The sequence below is a fragment of the Anopheles gambiae genome, chromosome 2, assembly GCF_943734735.2.
Source record: "Anopheles gambiae chromosome 2, idAnoGambNW_F1_1, whole genome shotgun sequence".
Classification (NCBI taxonomy): domain Eukaryota; kingdom Metazoa; phylum Arthropoda; class Insecta; order Diptera; family Culicidae; genus Anopheles; species Anopheles gambiae.
The window spans coordinates 110,474,898-110,492,182 of record NC_064601.1 but is presented as its reverse complement, the minus strand read 5'-3'; the positions used below and the strand labels follow the sequence as shown (position 1 = coordinate 110,492,182).

Here is a 17,285-nt window from a genome sequence, read left to right as displayed (position 1 = left end):
GTTATAGACTACTACCTTCGCATTTTTTTTTTCAAAAACGTAATTTCTAGATCTACAATACCCCCTCTCAGTCGCAGACTTCGAACTTGCTAAACAGTTTTACGCCATACTTTGAACAAAATCTAGTTAATGGTTATCAATCTCCTGCTTCTTGATAATCATCAAACGACTACCTAATTCGTCATCTGATCGGCCTTTCCATTGCTCGTCTCCAACGTGGTGCTTCGTGACGCTTTAGCTCAGCCTGCTCCCGGTTGACCAGCGCTGACTCAGACGTATCTCGTCCTATCACGCGTAGCGATTAAACAGCTGATGGTTAAAATCCCATGAAATGCTCTTGCCTGATCTTACACATCTGTTGCAGCTCCTCTCAGTCATCTTTCAGTGCCTTCAGATGCTTGAACAAACTCATCTACTGTTGGTTCTTGGACGTCAGACCCTCCCCAATGTCCATCATCTTCTTGTAGTCCTTCGTGAAGTTGTCGATCTTCTTTCAGATGTTCTTGTACTCATTCGCTATTAAGGAACTCATCCGCTTATCGCTGCGAGGTGGTTGTTTTCTTCGCTACCACATATATGTATCTTCTGCTGATCATTCCTTCCTTAAACGATTTGGTATAACCATCTGCCTTCCCGAGGCTTTTTTGGCGAATGTATTTTCGAGATCGTTTCAAATTTCCTTCACCGTGGTTTTCTCTTGTAAATATCCCAAATAATCATCCGAGATGAAACTCACCAGCAACTAATTGGCCTTGCAGTCCATTTCCTCGAACTAGGCCACTTCACTAGCCTCTGCTGGAACGTCTTTCACTATAGCGTCCCATACCTTCCAGGCTTTCAAAACTGCGGGATTCCGCGAACCGCCACTTCTTTCTGCTTGTCTGGGCCCATAACCTAAAGAACGTTCTTGCTGGTGGTATAATTACAGCTAACTATTATATTATTTTTTATAGACTACCTTTGCATTTTGCCTAGTTCGCGATTGCTACATCTACAATAGCTTTTACCGTTTTAAGGACATTGAACTAAGCATTCCTGTGATATAAAGCATCATATTCTTCTGAACATCGCAAACATTTATTGTTAAATTTATGACCTTTTACAAAAACACGTTACATTTTTTAACATAATCCTTTCACGTTTCATTTCAGCATTTCACCCACGCAGCAGTCACTTCGTCGAATCCCATGCCAAAGTGGTAAGTGCTAGTGTAGTAACACCTGAACTAAGCTTATCCTTCCATCGATTCCCCTGTCCATCAACGATTTCCACCACTAAGCCCCCTCGATCCATTCGCGCTAAGCATTTAGCAAAGTGAAGTCGGCTGTTGCTTTTAAACGGATTTACTTTCTTTCCGACACATTTATTCAATTTTTCGAATACACGGTTTGCTACTTTCTCGGTGCGGTTGGGTTTCCGTGCCAAAGGTGAGCGGCTCGATTGGATCATCATCGTCTGCCGATGCACAAACGGAAAACAGAAATCCGCTTTTCCATTCCACGCCAGCACGGTGATGATGATGGTGGATCCATACTGGAAGCATCGCTGTTTAGGGGCAGACTTTCGTGGTACAGAAAGAAAAGATAAATTGTGAGCGTTTGAGATGAGCAAAAGCTAGATAAAGCAAAAAGTCCCCAGGACTTTTGTTGAGGTTTACAGGTAGTAAGTACACTCGGTACATGTGACAAATAAGCACATTTTCACTTTTCGCAGTAAATTTACCCTTTATGGCTTTTTTCTCTCTCTTTGCTTTCGCATAGTGTAGTGGAGATTTGAAAGTGTATGATAAAAAAAACAAGCCAAGCGGACTATTTACGATACGCTTCACCGTAGACGTTTGTAGCAACCATCTCGCTTACCTTCTTCCGTCTCGTGGCACATAAAAGCAAGATGAATTTATGTTACAGCTCGCAATCGCAATGTTTCACCAATCATCTTCCGAGCCCGAGCGCTTGTTTCGCCGTTTCGGTTCGTGCTTTAATTTCTTTGCCACTCGTTGGAAAACAAAGGCACATTTTTCGTGCTTTTTTTATTTTGTTTACCCTCTCGCTCACTCGTTATCTCAAGGGGAGGGTTAGCATTTGCACCGCAATGCATCATACAAAGCTCTAGTCGGTTCCGACGGTGCATCGCATCGCACGGTTGCACAGCGCGTACGTACGTAAGAAATTATGAAAAGCGACAGTTATTTATTTCACTCTTCACCGGTGCCGAGCGACGTGCCTTGGGTATGATAGCACACTATCAAGGCTATCAGGCGTTGTTTGTGTGTGTGTGTGTAGTGCAAATGCTGTGAGAAAGAACGACAATCACGAACAAGGACAACAAGATCCGTTTTGTATGTGAATGTGTATCTGTGGGGGTATTTCTACTTTAAAAAAAGGAAGTAAGCACAAAAACAAAAGAACCAACACGAGGCGCTGTCGCTGGCTAGGAAGTGCTTGTGCCACCCAGCAAGGACATCGAGCATGATGCTGAACGCCCTGCAACGGTTATTATGTGTGTCTCTTGTTCCGTGCAAGCAGACAGCTGCAGCTTCTTTTATTTTACTTTTGCTGCTGCGCTGTGTCTCGTTTCTCACTACGCGCTTATTTTATTCATCTGTCAGTCAGAAGCTTGTGTCCTCTATAATTGCCACCCGCGGCACATCACCACCCCGTCACTGTCAGTCGCTTAGCCCCGCGCGTCAGGGCGGGTGAACAGCTGACAGAATGCGCTTGGATGGAGTGATATGTGTGTGTGAGTGTGTCTGCATTATAAATGACATTGCCAGAATTTTTAATAACATTTTCACACACAAGTTGTTTTAGCGCTGTCTGTCGTACCGAGAAGTGTGTCCTTGGAATTTTGTGAGTATCTTTTTTTTTTTTTGAGTTTGTTTTTGCTTCCCCACCGGCTTTTGGAATGATGATGAAAATTTCCACAACCATCAACGAAAATAAGAGAAAACAAGGAACAAACACATGCTTTTACTCGTGTGCGAAAGTTGTGCTTAAAGGATTCAGGTCATTTCGTGTCCCATCGCCGGATCATTTCGGGCATGCCAGACAGGACAAAAACGCAACAAAAAAAAAAAAGACGAAGGCATTCTCCAAAACATATTCTACCCCGAAAGACAAATGTGGGGCCCACCTTGCTCGGGGACTCGGTCGTTCTCACCGGCTCTCGAGTGTGCTTGTTAATGAGTTTTATCTTACACACCGAGGCGCTGAGGTAGTGCCGGTAAATTATGACCTCCCTGGGATTCGTATCAATCCTTTTTTACGGGTGCGATTTCAATCCACCCGTAAGAAACGTCACCGAGCCTTTTTTTTTTTTTTGGTGCGTGTGATTCCCGCTTGCTTATCTGGCTCTGATTGTTTGTTTATATCCGCAGAGCGGCAATGCTTTTTGTTCGCTTAGTTGAATTAGACGAAAGCAAAAAGAAAGGGTTAAGCAGACAGTAGTGTCCCTTTCGAGGGTGGTTTCTATCCCTGCTCGGTGTGATTAGTGTAGTTCAGGGATTTTTTGCTGCGCTTTCATGACAGTAAGAATTTCCGAGCGTAAATTCAAGTGCAACACCCGTTGTCAACACCGTTCAGATTTTGTGGCCATCCCGAAATGAGGATTAAGTGCTGTGAAATGGAAAAGAACCGCATGACCGTGACCCTGACGTAAAAGGCTTCCGAATGATTCGTTGTTAGACGGTGCTGAAAGCTTGTAGTTGTGGTTGACGAATGATTGCAATGATTAAACGCTTGTGAGGGTTATTTTATTTGTTTAAGCGTTGGTGCCATGACCAGGATATATGTTTAAAAATGCATTACTGATTTAAATAATCCACACAGGTTTTGCGACTTTATATCTTATATTAGTGTACGTTTATATGGTATACATTATTACTTACATTTGCTTACCCAAAACACTAATCACAATTTGCATTACCATCCATATTTATTAACTTTGCTGCAGGGTTCGGTACCCGATACACATCCTTGTTCCACCACATATTTGGAAGAATTCTGTTTCGGCACACCGATCGATTGTTGCTGACCGCACGCATACCCAGCAGCGTATTAAAGCTTCCTCGAAAGGGAATGAAAATAGGTATAGTGAAAAACCATTTCTTTTTTGCTTTCCACAGCCCCTTTCGTGAGACGGTTTCGGCAAAGGATAAGGTAGAGAAAGCCTGCCCCGCCAGTATAACAAATTGCTATCGATAAGGATCTGTCAATAACCCTGAATATATAATCGAAGCATGAATAATAATAGTGACCAGTAATAAAAGGAAAGGAAACACACTCAACCCACCAGAAAACCTTCCATTTTTTCCCCCTTCATTGCTTACTTGCGGACATGCTTGAGCGCGAAAAATCGAAAGTCTGCGGTCGTTGTAGCGTTCAGGCCGGGTGAAAGCAGAAGGTGAAAAGTAATGGGTCCCCGGGTTTGCTAGCTTTTTTTCTGTGCTGTTGAAGGATCGGTTCCGTGTTGGCAATGCAATGATTGTTGTTTAATGCATGAGCTGTAATGGTGCGAACTAATGAATCCTTCCTGGTTTTAATGAATGTTCTCAAAACAGTGGAAGGAATGGAGGTTTGGTAACAGTTTGCACAAATGTTGTGGTGAAATATATAGAATTATAGTCAGTTTCCTGGTAAAAAAACGCTAATTTAAATGGGCGACATAACCCCGGAATGGTATCCTTGAAATCGTCTGAATCGTTGAAATTCTTCCAGAAATTCTTTACCCTCAATCAGCCATACCTGCCCGCTGTTTCTGTCGCACGCTTGTAGAATGTCAGAACTGGTTGAAAATTGAAATAATTTCATTTGCTTCTTAATTTTAAGACCTGTTTGCCGCCCGCCCCGGAGAAGGTGAGTCAGACGGGCAAATTGAGCCACGGGCACAAATGAACCAAAGACTGTCATAATTGGAACGCGACGGGCACGGCTGCTCGATAAACTCCTCGCACCGGACGCGCTACCGGGAATGGTAGCGCGTGGAATGTTAAACTACGCTCGGCAGTACCGCGTGGTAGACACATTTTTTCATAATTTATTCTTGCCGACGGTCAGGAATTCGGCTAGGAGCCGCCAACCTGGAAAGGGAGCCGTTGGAAGTTTCGATGACTTGCTTGAGTAATTTCGCCGATGTTGACTTGCTGACCCTCTACGGTGTAGTTTTGAGTGTGACGAGTTTCTTTCCGTCTCAGCGGTAGAAAAGTGGAGCGAAAAAAATGCTGAAAAAATGAAAGAAAAATGAATTGTAATGAAACAATTAACTAGAACACGCGCGACACGCGCCCTTGTACGATTTAGGAGCACTATATCTTTGCAAACAATTCCAGCCAATCGTACACCGGGAGCGTGAAGGACACTAACGCACTTCTTTTTTTGGAAGCACGAACGATTTTCTTATCTAAAGGAAACGCAGCCCTTGACAAGATTGATAGAAACATTAACTTTAATTAAGGAAGCGTGCTGTATCCCCTTGACAATGGAGGTGAACAAACAAAGGGATTAGACTTTAATTTTGCAACGGTTTTTGGAAAGCTTTTGTAAGAAAAGGTGAGATATTAAAGTTTGATTGAAAGGTGCTGTGAGCAGTGAGTAGCTGCTTGACATCTGTCAACTTGACATTTCCGCCGTCGGCACTGATGATTGTCAGTTGACGTTGAGAAAGCGTTTTGTAGTATCAGTATTGCATACTTTAGGGCGTATTTTTAGTGCTTGTTGAATGCAGGTTCGTTAGGGCTGTTCTTAAAATAAGAGCTTTCTTTTTACACTGAACATGTTTTGATAACATATTCTCAATCATAGAGCTTAGCAGGCAGTAATTTGTACTTTTCTTAGTAGTTTTTGTCGCTTGACATGCACTAAGCACAACAAATGGCGATGAAAAGTGGTCAACTGATAATGGGATTAAAATATATACATCAATTCATTCCCACACTTACCACAGCCATGGCATTCCCATTCATCGCCCTATTTACCTTCCCTCTACAGATAACAAGCAGAAGCTTTTGCAACACGTTTCGGTATGCCAGTCATTTAGGTAGCAAACGCGTCCTTGGCAACAAGAATTGCTTCCGCTCGGGCAAAACCAGGCAACAATTGGCTTTCCTTGTGGCTGGGACGCAATCCAACCGTATTTTGGCACTTTATTTCTCTCTCTCTCTCTCTCTCTCTCTCTCTCTCTCTCTCTCTCTCTCTCTCTCCAACAATATCTTTCTCTCGTAATTTTTCAGTCGTGCTCTTTTCCACTCATTTGGAACTTTCGCTTTTATTGCTCTTCCTGCTCCAGTTGCCCATACGATCGGGAGCTTCCAGCGCGAATGGTAATATCCTTCCTCCTTTGGTTGCGGCAAGGGGCACTTACACCACCCCTTGGCGCGTTTCCAGTCGGGTTGAGGGTTGCTTTGGAATATTCGATCGCACCTCCTCTGGCTTTATCTTCCGGCTTCCAGTGTACCAGTGCGCCTGGCGGTTGATTCTATTTATAGACAGCGTACTGTTCACACACACACACACAGTAATGTCGTTCCGTTTCCAATTTCTTGCGAAAGGCCTGGTGATAAATTTACTCCCGCAGTCTCGTTGCGCCTGCCATTCCCTGCAACTGGGCGGCTTTGGGAAGGGTGTGCGGCTGCTTTCAGTCCTCTTCCACAGAACACTCCATTGCCGTGTGCGGAAAGTGTCGCACCGAGTGACAGCAGATCCTTCAATTAGTCGGGCTCCCGACTCCCGGTGCCACTCGGACGCGCAGCTCGGTGTTTTGTGGACTGGTTTTATGACGCTCGGCTTTTGTGAAAGCGACACGGTGGGTTGGAGCTTGGAGAGCGGGTTCAACGAGAAATCAGTTCAAGTGCCAGCGTTGCTGCTCGTTAGTTGCAAAACTCTCGCAAGATCTTACACAGCAAAGTATGAGTGTGTGTGTGTGTGTGTTATAGCTGCTGCAAGAGTCGCATGTACTGAAGGATCAATTGACCAAACCCCGACCGTGAGCGAAAACGGGCTGTCCACATCGAGCACTGGGCAAACACTTGCCCCACTGTTCCGACACGGAAAGTGTAAGCAAAATCTCGGATGTCTGCAAAAAAAAACGCCACTGCAGAGGGCGCTTCTTTTCATCCCACTGACTGAGACGGCCTGTGTCAAGTGGAGTCACTCGCTCCACCACGAGCTCATTGCGGAACGAGGAAACGACCGAGGACGCGTTAGTGACGCCCTTCGGCCGGAACAGCCCGGAAAGGGTACGGAATTACAGGCCCTCCCGTTCGTTATTGATTTTGCTTCATTCAATTAAAATACGTCACTCCGAGGAGAAGATCCTTCAGGCGACGGATGCGAACGAGTGGCATCTGCGTGGTGGATGCGTTTTTATTTTCACGTTACGCGCTCCACAACCAAACGTCAAGCATCGGAGTAAGGGCCCTCCATCGACGGGAGGAAAAATCGAACACACTTCTCACGAGAGAACCCCCCACACACACACATCCTTCTTCAACCACAAAGGAGACTTTACCAACCGAGGAAAGTATTGGAGGGGGTAGGCGCGTACGTCTGGTGAATCACAACCGATGGGAGGTCTTTGAAGAAAGGAAGCGAACAAAAAGGGAATACGTTTGGCAGGGTGGTACGTTCGATGAATACTAATTCGAGCTGACCACGCTGGATGAGCGCGTGCCCGGGAAGCTTTATGGAGGTTTATTTTTGGTTTCGTTTTGTATCCACAACAGGCGGACGCACGAACGCACAGGCTTGGGAGAGGGAAGAAAAAATATCATAAATGTTTAACAAGTGTAAGTGTGTACATCACTTTACTACACCGAGCGGAGCTTGTTGTGGTTGAGGTTTGGTCATAAAATTTTAAGTCTGCTGGTGTTTTAATGCTATCGAAATCGATCAATTAGCAGCATGCGTGAAGAATTTTAAGTCATGTTCTTAGTAAAAGATATGTTGGTAGTGTTTAGTGGTTCATAAAATTAGTAGTTATGCTTTGAAATTTAAATAGAACGGGAAGGTATTCGGATTTAAACAGCACAGGAAGGTTAAGGTAAAATCCACAGTTAACTCCGATCCGACTCCGATAATTTCGGAATCGACTCCAGAAGGTAGGTACGGCCCAGCATTATCTGAAGTCGTTGGAAATTGTTCGGATTCGTTCGGACTTGGTCGGAGTCGGAGACACCCGGAGTTGGAGACAACTAGAGTCGTCCGAAGTCGTATGTAGGCGTCCGGAGTCGTCCGGAGTCAGCCGTAGTCGTTGGGAGTCGGAGTCATCCAGAGTCGTCCGGTGTCGAATAGAGTTGTTCGGAGTCGTCTGGAATCGGTTGGAGTCGGCGTCGGTAGACATCGAATTCCCAACGACTACAATCGACTCCAAACGACTCTGATCGATTTTGAACGACTCCGAACGACTCGGGACGACTCCGACTCCGAATGATTCTGGTGATTTTTATTTTGATGACGACTTCGAACGACTTTGAACGACTCCGCTCGACTCGGGACGACTCTGACTCCAAACGGTTCCGGTTTGTCGCTGGGCGGAAGTAGTGATTCTGATTTTGCTGGAGTCGGTATTGGACTAACAATAACCGGAGTTTAATCAGAGTCGTGGGTGCGCTCCAAAGAACACATCACTATTCGGTGCTCTCTAAATGCTTCATCTGCTTCCAATCTATTTCCAACCACCCTAAATGTATGCTGTTACAGTACACAATGCATCCAATTTCGCTCATTGCAATACAAAACAGCCGCAAAAAAAACCCAACGCATTTGTGCGATTGAATAGAACAAATAATGACCCCACAACGGAACGCCACCAATAACCGAACGTACAAATCACTCGGCACGCGGTGAAACCATTAGCCACGCAGCAAACGCCCCTCCAAATGCGCCTGGGGAAATGCGAAGCTTCGAAACACACTCTCTCCTATTGTGCAATCTCTTCTTGCAACCGACGGAATCGGGATCGTCGCTTTCACACATTGGCCATTTTGTGAATTAATAACGCAACGCGTTCGCATTTCCGAGCGGCTACAATGTGGCGCCATAATAAATAACGACAGTCAAAGAGCAGGCACCGAAGGCATCACTCTTGCTGTGTTGTTCCCGCAAGCTCAATGGGCTGGTGGCATTCTTTCCTGTGCGTGTGTGTGTGTGTGTGTGTGTGTATTTCTACTGGTAACATATTGTAGGGATGCGTTTGTTTGTGGAAAACGCGTACGGCTTGTCAACAGAACACATACACACGGAAGCAAACGGAACAAGATCTGTTGGGACGTGAAAAGTTTGAAGAAACATGTAAGTGGGACCATTTTTCGTTTGCCCTGGAAAAGGCTTTCATGAACGCATGCGCTCCATCTTTTGAAGCGCGTGCTTTGCTGACGATGTTTTGTGTGGCTCAGAAGCTTCCACCATACACAAGGGCACGAAACATCTGTACCAATGAACCGTCTGTTGCTGTCGCGAGGATTCTTACCAGGTTTGGTTACCTCGGTTTGCAGTTGGCATCATTGATCTTTCTGATGCTGCTTGCTAGAAATAAGACAGGGTTGCTTTGAAGAAAGCATAAATCTACAGAGTGCAGTAAAGAGGCGATAAATGGGGTGAAATGATTTCAAACAACAGCTATGTTGTTGCAATGTATGACATTTTGACATTCTATTAGTTTCTCCATTGAAAAAAACCCCATGTAAATGTTTTGAGTTATAAATTGATTTACAAAACCTTAATTTCCTTATTTTTATTTTCATAAATCTTGAAATTAAATCTAAACAACCTCTCAACGAATAAAAACGGAGAAAAGTGTCCCCTTTGGTTCAGCCGTAAAATATGGAGACGCCTGGTGTTTTATGAATTCATCGGCTGCCACCAGCTGTTGGCGACCCAAACTGAATGTTTAGGAGGGGGGGGGGGGGGGGCAAAAAGAAGTAAAAGTTCCTAGCACAAATGCCTCACCACTACAACACAGCACGCACAGACAGTTCTATCATTTCCACGTGATTTTGTCAGTGACTTTTTAACCGCAGGGCCATCCCTGCCTTTGTCAATGGGAATGGTAACTCTGTCCATCTTACGGGGGCTGTTTCTTAGGACCAAGTTGTTTCTGAAGATTCATGTCCCCGTTTTCAGCGAACCAGCTGGCAAATGTGTTCATTCCGTCTAACTGTTTGAGCGTGAAGGAATGTTTAATTAGATTAGAGCGCACGAGCGTGGCCGGGAACTGACCTTAAGGAACGCTCGTGTACTGTAAGGCTTCTGAAAAGCGGCAAACGATGGTTATGGAAATAGTTTGCTTATGCTTTGAAGTGTGCAGAAAATAGTTTGCCAATTCATTGTTACCGTGTTATTGCTATGGTATGAAGTTGTTTCTTCGATGAAACTGTTTCTGCCAGCAGTTTCTGACAGTGTGTTTCATGTCCCACTCGAGTGCCTCCGGGGTGAAAACAGAGCTTTCTTTTTCCCACTCAGGGGTAGTGCATTAACATTTCAACCATCTTCTATGCCGCTCAGATGGGGCAAAGTACAAACAGTTTAAAATGCAAAAATATGTTAATTGCCTCGAAAAATTCAACGATTCGAACGGAACTTTGTAAACAATCCCAGGGCCTGGAAGTAAGTTCCCACCAACACACAACCAACACAAACGGCAAACCCGAGGCCAAGGTCTAGATGTGCGCCGTGCTTCGATCTGCATACACCGGGAGGTGTTGCCTTGATGTAGCAGTAGAAGCTCGTTTTGTGCAAAAATATGCATACGTACCCCGATGCCGATGTGGTTGTTTACGTTTTGTCTTCCCTGCCAGTGCGAAGTGCCAGGTAGTTGCTGTTTCTCCCTTATCGCATAAAAACACTGCTCAGTGCTGAAGGCGAAAATCCCATGTTCAAGATTCGCAATCGAGCGATGACGTCCGTGCAATGAACGTGCAATTCATTCATTCCGCTCCTTCGCACCGCACGTAGCACGAAAGCCAAAGGAACAGTGCCATTGAACTGGTCAGAAGGTTGGGATGGGGATTTTTTTTCGTTTTTGCTGTTCCCTATTTGCCCTCCCCTCCATGATCAGTTCTCCACGCTGCTGATTGTAAGACGTGGTGGAAAAGGCAAAAACTTTTCTAATTAATTTTGCTGCTTCTTTTACCGGCCCTTTTTTGCGTTATCCATTCACCGACTCACGGTGCATGTAGCTTGCTGAAAGCCAAAAGTGGACATTCAATCCGCCGTGGACAGGATGTGAGCTTTTCTTGTGTTGCCTTTCGCCTGCTTTTTTTCTTTTCTTTTCGGGTCCTGGAAGGCTGGTGTGCTTTGCGTCTTTGAAGAGGGAAGATACTTAAAAACCGAAAGCTGAGCTCCATTGCGCTCGCGGGCTGTTTTATTTGAATTACCTAATGACCCTCATCAGGCTGGTGAACTTTTTGTTGTTGTTTTTGTTGTGTAGCTGCAACCAGCAAGGAGATTGTTGCCATCTTTTTGCAGCTTTACAGCTTTTAAGTTTTCAATCGTTGGTGGCGGAGGTTTCCACTCTTTTTTGCGCTGGCTTGCTACGCTTGGCAAACAATGCATCCCAAAAAGTATTTATACCCTGCTGTCTCCAATTTCGGAAAGATAATCTTAACTTTCCGCACAATTACGATGATCCATCATGATTAAGCTATTTTTGGAACTGGTTTGCTTTTTTGTTTGGCTAACTTTACGCATGTGGCAAAGCTGGGGCGTAATTAAACATCAGCAAGAGTTAAATCGGTGGGAAGCGTTTGATAGTAGGTGGATGATGGGATCTATGTTGTATTCATTTAGGAGGTTAATAAAAAATATAATAATAACGCACTTTTTTTAAATTAAACATCGTAAAGGTAATCGAAAAAGGGATAAACATTACAATTTTTTTATTATTTTAGTCAGCAACCAGGCGTCTCCATGCCATTTTAGTCATTTTGAATAGTAGATGTCTAGCAGATCAATTCAAACAAATCAATTCATGTGTTGAGGCAGCATAAAAATGCAAATTAAAAGATAGCTTTAAATCATCAACAAGTTACTCAGTGCGGTAGGTACAAAAATTCACATAATTGACAAAACATTAAAATTTGTCATAGTTTCGCAACAAACGACTAACAAATGAAATTGGTAAAATGCTCAGAATTTTGTGACTTGCTTTCAACAAGGTAAAAAAAAACTGGATGAATTCGTATAAAAAAACTACCAAAAATAAAAATAATTATTTTAAAACCATATAACAAAAGTTGTATTTTTTCATTACAATGCTTTAAATTTAAATTTAAAGCTTTCAATGTACTAGCTGTACCCAAATTTGATTGAATGTGCTCCTAAATATACCAACAACAAGCAATTCATACTTTTGTGCATGTTAAAAGAGTGAATCGAGCGTCCCACTTCCCTTTCCGAACGCGACAAACTACTTCCGTTCTGGACCACCCGACCGGCCACCCCAAGCGCCGGTGGGACACGGAAAGGGTCTTCATAACTGTCTGCCGCAGATGCGAGCGCCCACCCACGTTTCTACTGTTCCTGCCCATCCCATTGCCCTACACCAGCACCAGCTCACCGGGCGTATAAAATCGCATAAAAGTCCCACGCCTCCGCTCAACGCTTAGTGCGTCATTATTCGTGCGAAAGGTGTTGAAATAATAATAACAATCATTTACTCACTCCCTCGCCCTTCTCAACCACACCACTCGCCTTCCACTTCATTCAAAAGCTCTGAACTAGAAAACCCGTTGTCCGGACTTTCCGGGTGTGACTTCCTGGAGGTTTGCGCTCGCTCGTGCACCATCCTTTAGAACGTTACTTTGCAAGAGATATAGCGCACAGCAGGCCAGCCAGGGTTTTTGCATGGATGAAGCTACACCGAAAGGGACAGCTGAGGCCAGCAGATTGGGTTGCTGCTGGTGCCGATGATGATAGAAGCTCGACAACAATTGTATTCAAAAACTCCCCTGCGTGCTACGCCAGCAACGAAACGGCAAATACGGGGTGGAGATCCTTGCGCAATAGTTTGCCATCTTCCCGAAACCCGTTCCTTGCTGGAGGGCGGTGTGGAGTTGGTGTGCTCGGTTGTGGCTGAAAAGGCTCCGATCCTGTGTCTGTTTCGTGTTCTCGAGCACGGAACACGGGACGTTTCGCTGGGATAGTCGCATGAGTCGTAAAAATAGAAATGACACTCGGCCCTCGGTTGTGCCATCCCGGAAGCGACGCCAAAGAATGGGACAAGTTTCTATCTAGTTTATTTATGATACGATCCATTCCATCCCATCTAAGCGGGATCCAGTGCCGAGGTCTCTGCTCAAGCAAAAAGGTGCCCGGTGGAGTTGAAAGCAGAGCCTGCACGTTGTATGCACAGCTCCAGCTTTAAGGGAGGTGACAATGGAGCCGCTCGCCTTTAAATTCCCGAGTGCGATGCCGTGCGTCTTCGCTTCAAACGACCCAATGCTCTTAAGCTGAAACCCCGGTTGTGTGTCCAGTGTGCCGTCGGTGTGGTCCTTTGCATCGAAGGCGCTTCCGCACAGGGAAAGGTTTCGTCTTTTATGTACAAAGAAAGCAAGGCAGTGCCTCATCAAAGAAAAGTGGAAAGCTTCACCGGGAATGTCCCGAGGAGCAGCGTAACTGATGCAGCCCCGTTCCGTTTGCTCGTCCTCTGACATGTGGACAGAGCCAGTCATTCGTCACAATTTCCGTGACTATTCCCGGGTGGAGAAAGTCATCATGTTTTTTCGGTTGACGATGGAGATGATGTCTTCGCTTGATGGTCGCCAAAAAAAAAAAAAAACAAGCACACGCACTCAACGAAGCAGCAATAAACTTAAGAGCAGGTCGCAAACTCCGCTCCTCGCTCGGTACTCGGTTTGATGAAATTATAATGGAAGTGGAGAATAATCCTAATTAGAAAATCACAGCCGCTGTAATACACGACGGGCCGGTTCCACCACAAGCCGGCAAACAAATTGACCAAGTGGACAATGGAAAGCCCCAGCGGAGGGTTGAAGGGAATGAAAAAAAAAAATAAAAAAGAAAACATCAGAACTTTCGTGAATTGCCCTCCCATAAAACTGGGCCCAAGTTACGAACGGGGCCCGTTGGTCCCGGTTGACGAAATGATGACTTGGTTCTGCTGAAATGACACGCTCTCGAGAGTGACAAGGCGACATGTTACCGCTGCTTTTGCAAACTTCTCCATTCCTCGACCTCCTCGACCAGCTCGCTTTCTTAGCTGTAAAACTCCCGGCACACGAGCATAGCCCCTCTGCTCTCTTTCTTTCTGCTCATTTCAAAAGGAAACGGTCGCGACCGAAACGACCGAAAAGCTGAAAGCTCATTAAAATTGTATTGCCTCACGTCACCGTTGGGAACGGTTTTGCGAAATGGCACCGGGATGCGTCGGTACGACTCTAGAAACGTGGAATGGTGTGTGGGTTTTTTTTTACTTGCATCTCTCTAGCCCGCTCTTTCCCACGTTTCGCTTCTCTTGCCAAAGCTCAAGCCACAGTTTTAGAGCTGGAGTGGGTTAAATAGAGCTGGCACTGTGTGTAGGCGTGCGGATTAAGAGCTTCGGGGATAACATTCAAAACGAGGCCGGGATTAGGTTCCGTTGCCTCGGCACGGTGAAACTATAAATGCAGTTGGTATGGGAGGGGGGAGTGAACTGGTGCTGGTGCTACAATTTGCAAAGCTATTCGCCCGACATTCCTCCCGGACTTCCTACACGCGTGTAAGTCTGGATATGGCACTGGCTGGGGATGATCATGATGATGATGGCGACGATGAGGATGATGAGGTGTAGTGCTTCCCGTGGAACTCCTTCCCCGTACAACTGCCCCGGAGGCTCCAACAGGGGGTCGATTACTGTGCCTGGCCAAGGTTTACACGCTTCGTTTGGCCTGCTCGTACGTTTAGGCTCGTGTGGGAAGGCGTTTTCATTGCGCTCGTCGTCCCCTACCCTCAACGACAATAGCAACAAACCCACGAAGGCAGGAAACGAAACGCAAAGGATCACATTCATACAGAATGCCACTCCCTGCCGCCCCCGTCACATGGACCATCGAGGTATTTTTTTTTCAAAAAGTCTCTCTGGTAATCTGGAACCGGATAATTTCTCCACCGAACCGTGTCGCCATGGTGAACTAATTAAGCACTGGTAGGATGCTGGGCGTGGGGGTGGTAGTAAGCTTGGGAGTAAGCTTTCATTTTTCAATTTTTAGCCCTGGGTTTATGGCGTTAGCTTTTGGTTTTCCAGCTGAGCGGCTAGTGGCCAACGGTACACGCACCCTTGGGCTGAGCACCTTTTGATACACTGGAATGGGTTCGCTTTTTTTCTCTCTTTCTCTCTCGTTAAGTGGCTTTGTTTTCGTTCTTTGAACGGGTTTGGGACTGTGTGGAAAGGAATGTTTAGAGCCTGCCCGGACCAATTTGTCTGCCATCCGTGACGAAGCTTTTGTCGTTGTGGCGGTGGATTGCAAATTTAAAAACTTTTGATTAGCGTTTGAACGAGGGGTGGGGGGTATATTCCACTGAGTATCAATAGATCAAAGCTGCTATGGATTGAATTAATGCACATGTAATAAAGCTCCAAAGAATATGACTAGTTCTTCGTAGCTACTTATTGTTCTTATTTTAAATCATAAAGAAAAGTATATTTGTAGCAGACATTGGACCCTTGTACCTTTTAAGATCATATGCTGAAATATCAGCCTGTCAGCTGTTTGCATTGTATAGCAGTTTTCGAGCATCTATCAAAGAGGGTATAATATATAGGTGGGCTTATCCCAACGTGTATGTATTTAGAACGTTGATTTTTATAGCTTCTACTGAGCGACATTGTGGGAGACATCTTTCAATCCCTGCATGCAAATTTCCAAAGTGTATGTAAACCAGGGTATCATAGCTTGTTTGTATAACCAAATTTGAACAACATTGTTTTTGGTAAGACGGGTGAAAACATTGGCTAGAACAGACTTTCTGGTATCTAGACGAATAAACAAAACACGTTTAAAAAATTTAATCTATTCACGAAAGGTTCTTCAAACACGTGTTTGAAGAACCTTTCGTGAATAGATTAAATTTTTTAAACGTGAAATACCGCTTATTGTAAGCTGTATCTTATCTGAACGACCTAACATCTATCTTTGTTTCGATAGAACATCTTCGATTGGGAGACCAATGTCTGTTATTTATGTGCTGGTAAGAAAAACGATCCTTTCCTTTGGAAATTCATTTCACCCGTTCTGTCAAAAAGAGTTTTTTTGATTCAGAAATTATTTATCAAACTATAAGGGACGAGACGATCTGATCTACATACACTTTGATTTGATACATTTCTCCACCTGATCTCTTTAATTCACCTTGGCATGTATGAAAACACGACATAGTTTTACCATTTTTTCGAGCAGGTACTCGAATCTTATTCTAGCCTTGAGGCTGAAATAATCTAGGCTGAAAATCGCAGTTTTGTGTGTGATTTGAATGGACTGTTGACACGACTTCAGCCGCCAACAGTCAAACTCCATATAAAAATGCTGGCTAGTATCGTGAAAGGCCCAATTGTTGGATTGAAAATGGATATACCTTTTTAAAAGTTATATATTATGAATTGTGAATGATTCGCAAAAATAGTAAAAATGCTTTAATTCATCGTTCTAACAAGTAAAATAATTTAAACAATCAGCTTGAAACACTTTTTTCTATTGTTTTACTATGTAATTCGACTCATTTGGCATCTTATATATTACATAATATTTATTGAAAAATACTGAAATAGCACTATTAATTGATTTATAGAATATCAAAATTTCACAGCTGTATATGCAATGTTTCATTAACTATTTCTTTAGTTTCAATTGCCTGAAACGCATAAAAAAAAGTCTCAAACAATGAAACATAAATTGATGTTTTTCTATTATCAAAAACTCATGGGCATTAAAGCCATAGTCGTCCCTCCTAAAAAACATAAACACTGAACGTCGAAATTCTAGTACGTCTTATAAGCTTGTCTACAATATAATTATTATCTTGATCAACACATAAAAAACACAATTTTACTCCTATCATGCACGTAAAATTTGCCGCTATTCAAACCAATTATCTTTGCTTTCTAATTAGCCTCATTTTTAAGCAAGCAAATTATACCGAACCACGTTCCCGTTCTCTGTGGGCGAAAACTTTAAAATCCCTGCCTTACACAACACGATCAAAGCGACTGGCTTCAACCTGCCGGTGCAGTGCTTACAAAAAACCCCGCCCCACCATCCCCATTGTTTGCTGTCGGGTTCAGAGAACGAAATTAAATAA

General features: G+C 44.2%; 1 protein-coding gene across 7 annotated transcripts in view; it reads left to right on the top strand.

Moving 5' to 3' along the window:
* Positions 1 to 17,285, top strand: part of LOC1270054 (potassium voltage-gated channel protein Shal) — a 121,111-nt gene that overhangs the window by 16,698 nt on the left and 87,128 nt on the right. For all 7 annotated transcript variants that reach the window (XM_061646029.1, XM_061646026.1, XM_308716.3 and 4 more), the window contains exon 3: positions 1,152 to 1,198. The gene's annotated coding sequence lies outside the window, so the exon portion shown is untranslated. The remainder of the gene's footprint in view (positions 1 to 1,151; positions 1,199 to 17,285) is intronic.